Raw genomic sequence first — 7,911 nt, forward strand, 5'->3', positions numbered from 1 at the left:
TAGAGTGTGAATCTGTTCAAACTTTAAAAACTCACTCCGTTAGTGAAAACAATGCTACACGGATACATTCCAGGCGTCCCCGTGTGCAGGACAAGACACAGATGCAATGCAGACACAGACTCCTCGCGGGAAAGCATCTGCCCTCCCGCGACTGTTCCTGCTTTTCGTAAAAAGCTTCATTGAACCCATCTTTATTCTTGTGCTTGCGTTCTTACGCGTACTTTCTTACTCAGTTCGGATTTCCTCCTTAGCCTACGGGATGCCCCCTTACTGATGCACCCGTCACCCATCGTGTGACGCATCAGAGGCACTCGTAACCCGGCCCTTTCCATCGAACTTACGGAAACTCGTTCGCGATGTTTACCGTCACCCATCAAATGACACATCAGAGTTGTTCGTTCCTGATGGCAGTTCGTGTAGCTACAATCTTTTAACAGTTCTTAGTGCACATAATAAAATATCATAAAAAGAGATTAATCATTAAAAATAAGAAAATAGTCCAATTAGCCACACCGTCGAGGCAAGAAGTCCGCCAAAGGGTGCTCACACGAAGGGGTACTCAATGCTCACAAGTACACCTTGTAATTTGAAAAGGCACACACTTCCTCTCTTACCCATGCAGCAGCATGAGAATCACGTATGCACATAGCCATGCTGCTGTCTCTGGTTGATTGTATTATGTTTTTATACGAGAACAGAAGTAATTTATGTTACTTCATGTCGAGATGTGTGGGTAGGCCACCGTTCTTCAGATTCCATACAACGCCGGGAAAGGGGTAGAGTGTAGCGTCAAGGGTGAGAGGCTCACAACCGTAGGGTCCTGGGAAAAATTTTGCTTTGATACCACTGTGAGGATTCTAGGTACTAATCCTCTATTAAGTACTTAAACTCATGATTAAGACTTAAGAAACTGAACTGAACTCAAAGAAAGACTCAGAAGACTCTGTGTTTGATTGATTAAAAGTGTGATACAAGGGCTCTTTATATAGGAGACGAAGAGACATAAATGAAAAGACACAGCTCATGGTGAAGACACGTGACTTTAGACGTAAAGACACATCCTTTCGGCGAAGAGCTGCAACCATTGGGCGAAGAGTCGCATCCGTAGAGCGAAGGGGTCTGACTAGTCATCGAAGGAGTGTGGCTTTTGGCGAAGAGGTATAACCGGCCTATACAACGTAGAGGGCGGTACTATTTCAATTACCTGTTAACTTTACACAGAGCACTGAGAAGGGAAGAGAACACAGTTGCGTCCAGCGACTAGAATGTCACTGCGCACACGAGACCGACACCCTATAGGCCCCAAAGATTGGCGCCCCTTTCGGTATTTCTTTAATTTAGAGAGAGGGAATTACAAAAAAGAGAGTCCTTGGAAGATAACACCTGCATCCAGCTAGTACGCTCCAGATTCGGCAAAATTTTGGCAGCATAACGATACCGAAATTAACCCGAATCAGTTTCCAAGCTCAGGACTCTACCCCACTGGTGTTATCTCTCAGTCGGGAGCACAAAACAGTAAATTCCAGGTCGCTGTAATTTCTGGTTCAGTCCTGTTTTTGACCTGATTTGGGCACACGAGGGTCCCTACACCGTTCCCTGCACCTTGGGCTTGGTGCCCCTTGATTCTAGAAGCATCCCGGGCACAAAACAGTCTCAAAACAGAGTAAAAAACAGCAAGCAAACAGTGCTGAATTTACTGGGCAATCGAGAGGTTATCACCCTCTTGTGGACCTGCTTTGGTGCAGCAGCTAGCTACACGGGTTCCTGTGCAAAGAGGCTCTTGCCTCGGCATGAAAGCATATTTCCCCACAGCTGTACATAGGTCAAATGAGAAGCCCACTAGTGGGGCATAACATACTATACGTAGGGGAGAAAGAGAGTAGTATGTAGCGTGCGGGGCATCACTCCCGTCACCATACTGTGCATAGAGGGCAAGGTAAGCATTCCATAGCTTCTGTACCAACTACAATCCACCTCAGGCTGAAAATGGCGCCCCCTTTGTTGATATGCAGCTCGTTTTTGCCTCCCAGAGTGGCAGAATCGCTCACAGGCTGACACGTCGCCCAGTTTCCGACTTTGGGCTTTCCCTGCTAAAAATATCTCAACTGGTGCGTCAGTTGACTTGGCAGCAGAGCAATAAAATGTTCCCCTTGTCATTCCAGAGCTAATGACGCGAACACATTTTCCGATCAAAAATAGCAGTTCCCTAAATTTTAGGAGATGCTTCCATGGCGTCCCTATCGGTCTCCTGACCATCATTGAAGACTACCATTCGACCAACACCTACAATGTGGGTTAATTTACTGGCCCCTTTCAACTTATAAAGTTGCAGTGACTTGACGAGTGACCCAAATTCCAGTTTGGCGCACACGAGCTTCCATACTCATCAGAATTCAGTGCTAACTGGCCCGTGCAGTCCCTGTCTGACCGGCCTAGATCCCCGATGTGAGAAACCCATTTGGCTGCAGCCGTTTCACACTGGCCATGCAATGTCCACTTGCACCTTTTCAAGGGTTCCGGGACAAACAAGTGAAAAAATAAAATAAATATATCTAATACTTATTTACGGAAGGCAACAGGAAAAATACACCTCCTGGTGACAAGAGGCATGTCTCTTGGGCGAAGGGGTGTGACCATCCAAGCGCAGGGGTCCTCCTTGGCATGGCACTTCGCGTATCTGTATCAATGAGTAAGTATTGTAATGTAGTTAAGTCACAAACGTGACACCCCCTCTGACCTCCTTGCGGGAGTCTAGATCCCGTATGGGCACTGAATTCTTCGTAAAGACCATGATAGCATGTCAGAATAGCACAATGCAGAAGCATAGATGCAAGACACTTGTAGTAGCAGACATGAGAGAGAGAGACACCTTGGGTGATCTAGCGAAAACCATTGAGTCCGGTGTTGTTTATCTGACTGATATAAAGCATCTGTTGTATAAACCTCTTGTAGCAGCTCACAAAAGCCTAGGGGCTGTGAAACCCTTGGGCCGTGCCTCTAAAATCGTTTGCATCCATTCTAACGTTCCCAATGATGTTCTCCAAAAAAGGATGCGGATCTACGACACAACCAAATTGTAAGAGAGGCAGGGGGGACCCACTCACTATCGACCTCAAAGGACAAGGGAAGGTACCAAGATGCCCATCTTTCTGACCAAACAAGCTTTCCTAAGGCCTCTCTAAACTGGCTCTCAAACAAATTTCCAAACTGTCTAATATCCATGAAGTAATTGGCCTTTACCATTGTCTACTCCTGTAAGGTATTGTAGACAGCCTCTCTCGACCAGAAGGAGTCATCGAGTAAAATCTGTACTTTGAATTTGATCGTGGGTGCTCTCATAGTAGGCCCTAGTCAGGGGAAGCAAGAAGGTAGTGACTCTTCGCATTTTGTTAAGAATTTTGACTATTGAGCTTGCTTTGCATCTCCAACAGATGTTCCACTTTTTGAGATCTTGCCAGCTCGGTTCTTCACGGGTGGCCATGGAGATCTCCAGATGTTTCTTCGAGGACTGGACCACTATGCGTCGATATGGTTTTCGTGCAGTTATCAAGAACATGTCACATTCTTCTTGGCCCTTCACCACCTGGTTAAAGTATCTTTATCCCTAGATGTTCTTGTAGTTTGTTATGGGATTTTTTTCCATGTTCTCATTGTACATTCATTAGGGTTTTTCCCATATTTCTTGTATATGGGCCGATAGCCGATTTTTATATAATGCAAGGGTCAAAGCCTTACTTTCAAAAAAAAAAATTTATAAATTTACTTACGGAAGGGAGAGCCTTCCTTTCCTTTAATGAGAGATTGCAAGTGATCGCAAACAAAGTGAATGGACACTGTGAGTGAAGGTGTTGAGATTGAGAGATAAAGAGAGAAGAGAATACGACACCGGGAAGTTGTCAAACCCTCCTCCAAGGGCCCCACTCTCGATGGCGAGAGTGGTCTACTATTGATTGCACAATCTGGTACAATGGCTGATGCAATGAGTCTAAATGCTTGCTATGTCGAGGTCGACGGTGTGGACGACGAGGACGCGTCTAAAGCTGAAAACTGAGTGCTTCAAATCGGTAACTGTTGCACCAAGTCGGGGGCAGATCCGCAACTTGTTGGCTGAAAAAAACACTTGGTATAGGCTGGATTTGCTGCTCTGAAATGCTGCTCCAAAACTCTATGCTGTCGGTGCTGAAATGCTGGTGAAAAACTCTGATTAGGGCTGTCAAAAACGCTGAGGTTGCTGTCCCAAAAATGCTGGCTGAGGCTGTAATTGCTACTGCAATCACATGCTACTGGAAGTGCCACATGCATGGCTGAAATCACTTGTGGACCACTGCTGAAATCGCCGACTGGCTGGCTCCAAAAATGCTGGTCTTAGGGGCTGAAAACGCTCGCTTCTTGCTGGAAAAACGTTAGGCTTTCTGGTTCTTGTGTTGGTCTTGCTTGAGAATTAGCCTGCTGAGCAATGCTCCTGCTGCTTCTTCTGCCAGAAAGTGCTAGCTCTGGTTTGCTTATATATTATCTTAGCAAAATTGCCCTACCTAGTTCCCAACAAAAGTCACTTAATAAATAAGTGAAAAATGTCAAAAGTAGGTTTTATGCACTGTAAAAATGCTACTGATGGGTTCTGATTGTAATCTGATGATCATGCTGTGTGCAACCAGAGGATATGCATCTACTCGAAGTGTCTGGGCATGCACGATCTGTGAACAGACTCACAAAAGTGCCTATTCTAGATTGACTTGACTGAACTGAACCCTGGTCATGCTGTAGCTTGTCCACGGACACGTAGGGTTGGATGTGTCACGTGACAACTGACTCTGGTTTTGTGTTTTTTTTGCTGCAAAGGGTTTGTTATGCTCAGAAAAACAAATTCTGTAATTCAATATGTGAAAGAAGCTGAGGCTATTTGGGAATACTGATTTGATGCTAGAATATAAAAAAACTGGAATTTCTTTTGGTTTCTGTCTAAAAATGCTGAAATTTCAAATATATATAATTTTAAATATCAAAATACAAAAAAGTTACAATTTTTTAATGCCCTGAAACAAAATGTTTCAAAACATTGAAACCCTGAAATGGCCGAAACCACAAAACGTTTCACATCACCTTGCAAGTTGAGTCCACTTTAGAGTTTTGAAATTTTGCAATATCCTGTCCAGGCTTATTTCCTTTCCCAAAGGAGGCAAAACTGATAAATGATGTGGTAGACAGGGAAAGGAACTTTCTTTTATTCCGTGGAGTGTGGTATTCACTGAGCTTTGGTGCATCGATCTCGTCAGGCTACTGTTTTACAATAGGATTCTAGCAAAGATGTGATAGAGGGTGAAATAAACATTCTCTCCAGCCCAGAGACAGCTAGAGCACTTGTTTTGGTTCTACACCATTAAAGATTCTGGTGGCATTTGATATACTCTTCCCTGATCTGTATTTCCCTTGAGAATTTCTCAATTTCCTTTTGCAGGCTAGGTTCTTTTCTTGTACCATGTTGTCGAGCTTGTACCTTGAACTCTTGCTCTATAGCATTGAACTGCCCATCAATTGCTGCCATTATGATGTGCTTTTAATATATTGGATTGTTACTCGAAAGCAGACCGATGGACTGACATTTCAGACAATCTTCAGTGTTTCTTTCTTATTGCTAAGCAAGCATATTCATATATAAACTCGTGGGACCTTAGGTAGCATGTTTTCTTCTTTTAGCTTCTCTTTTGCTGCGCTTTCTCGAATCTCTACCTCTGATTTCTTTCCTACGTTGTTTTCGTGTACTTTGTTCTTGCGTGTTATGAAAAGCTGGTTTTGTTCGTTGGCTCGTTGTTGTTTAACCAAGGGTACTCTATGACAATTGCAGTCAGTGGAGAGAAATCTGGAACCGGGTGGGGGATGTGCGGGAAACTCTTAAGCATAGGCTTCATCAGCGAGTTTTTATTTCTTGACTGAAGAAGTTTGGCACATTATGGCAGCTTCATTTGGAGCAGATTCAAATCAAGTGTGTTTCAGTGCTTGATAGTACGAGCAAAATTTGCTGAAGGTTAGTTTTTTCAATCATGTGCAGAGTTTCATATTGTCATCAAGACTCTGCACGCGTGTCAGAGGTTTCGACGTCTGATTTTGGTTTTTCAATTTTCTTGTTTTGCAGTTTTGCAATGCTCAAGGTCAACCCATTGTTTGCTTATCCAAATGACGCACCTCAAATGAAATAAGAATGCATATCCTCAGAAGTCAAGAGCCGTATTGTGTGATGTCAATCTTAGCCACTTGATGTGTGCTCATAGCCATGGTGGTGAAGATGCTTCTCAAGACCAATAAAGTTGAAAGGATCTTTTTTTTTCATATGATGGAGTCATTCAGGTTTTATATGGTAGGCAAGAGCTTTAGAACATCTATTAGTATGACCACTTCTTTCAGAAAGCCCGAGCTTGTGTTCCTTCAAAATACAAGTGTAGCGTCCAATACACTAGTGTACACACACTGTAGATTGAAAGTTTGACATGTAATTTCTTGGCATACAAAAGCAACCTATGTATGTGCGTGATGGTGGGGATGGGTGCAAAGCATTCGGTGGATAATGTTGCTAGTCCGAGAAGCCAAAAAGGGGTGTTCTGCTTTGTCTATGAGAAGGGGCAAGGGCTTTTAGCATCAAGTTGACTGGCCGCTCATAAGGTTGGAGTAACTGGTTTGAGCAGGGCCGAGGCAATTAAAATGCCATATCCATAGAAGCAAGTGGTGTTTTACACATTTTGGAGGTGTCAGTGCATGTGTGGTGGCATTGCCTTTTGGTAGAAAGGGAGGGTGTATGCCGAGGGAATTTTAGCTTGTGTACCGTGTGCCCTTAAGTTTTTATAGGTACATTTTATTTTTCTTCCTCTTTAATCTACTCTCTGTGTGTGTGTGTGTGTGTGTGTGTGTGTGTGTGTGTTGTGTGCTTATTTTGGTGTTGTAGCATTGCTATATTTAGGTGGATCCAATTGGTTAGGATCAATTGGAAGTACGACTCTTGCAGCAATATGTGAAGCATTATCCCAAGTTTTCACCTTGATGTAAAGATATCAAAGTTTTGTAAGGAATTTGGTGCCTATTGTTTGGTTCTCATACTTCGTCGCATTTAGTAGCCCATGCTCTTGCTTTGGACAAACTTGGAACTCATTTTGTCTTTTGCTTCTTTCATATAAATTTATCATACTTGCTCATACACATGAAGCCAGTCAAGAACTCATTATTGTGGTTCAAGTTTGGAAATGTCTTTGTATTGGGGAAGGAAATTAAGACCGGTATTGTTGCTCAAAATAATATAACATAAACAAACAGGGGGGTACATGTTTTTCTTTAAAAAAGAAAGGTATGTCTTATCCGTATCTCTTGTTTTACCAACGCATATTGATGGAAGGGGTGATGTGTGTATTTGGTTAACCTTGTTATAAATGGAAGGTGTTGGTGATTTCTAAGAGCCCTAATATAGTGGAGTGCCCAAGAGAAGCGTGCTGGCGATGCGTTGCAAGGGATGCCTAATCATCTTACAATACCAATGGCTAGGAATAGGGTTATAGGTTTTTGCCAACAAAGGTGGAGGAGGAGATGTTGAAGGGTGCACAACCTAAGAAGTTGTAGTAGTAAGTGCTAATGCGAAGATAAGGCTAGCTAGAATGATGGTGTCATGTAAAAGGTACTATCTAACTCCTACAAGGATTGTGAAGTGCATGTTTCATATTGGTTGTTTCTACTACAAGTCTTTTGTTTCTCGACGGTTGTAAGTGTATTAAGTAGTTCCATATGACTAGTCTTTGAAGCTATATGCTGGTGCTTGCCCTTGCATGGTCCAACATTTAGGGTTTAGCCACCATAATCTCATGTTAGCATGACATTTCCTAATTCAATCATCTTAGGTTTTTTGCTAAATCTAAATATGGTTTTGTAAGAACA

At 43.0% G+C, this 7,911-nt stretch overlaps 1 protein-coding gene across 3 annotated transcripts in view; it reads left to right on the top strand.

The window, feature by feature from the left end:
• LOC147457429 (uncharacterized) overlaps positions 1–7,096 on the top strand; it is a 41,143-nt gene extending 34,047 nt beyond the window's left edge. The window contains exons 3-5 of one of the 3 annotated variants that reach the window (XM_086512325.1): positions 5,456–5,672; positions 5,843–6,022; positions 6,131–7,094. The gene's annotated coding sequence lies outside the window, so the exon portion shown is untranslated. Of the gene's footprint in view, positions 1–5,455; positions 5,673–5,842; positions 6,023–6,130 lie in introns of all 3 variants that reach the window. The other 2 variants (XM_086512324.1, XM_086512322.1) reach the window with 2 other exon arrangements.
• Positions 7,097–7,911: the final 815 nt, after the last annotated feature.

This window comes from Adiantum capillus-veneris, chromosome 5 (assembly GCF_014529385.1).
Source record: "Adiantum capillus-veneris isolate H3 chromosome 5, ASM1452938v2, whole genome shotgun sequence".
Taxonomy (NCBI): domain Eukaryota; kingdom Viridiplantae; phylum Streptophyta; class Polypodiopsida; order Polypodiales; family Pteridaceae; genus Adiantum; species Adiantum capillus-veneris.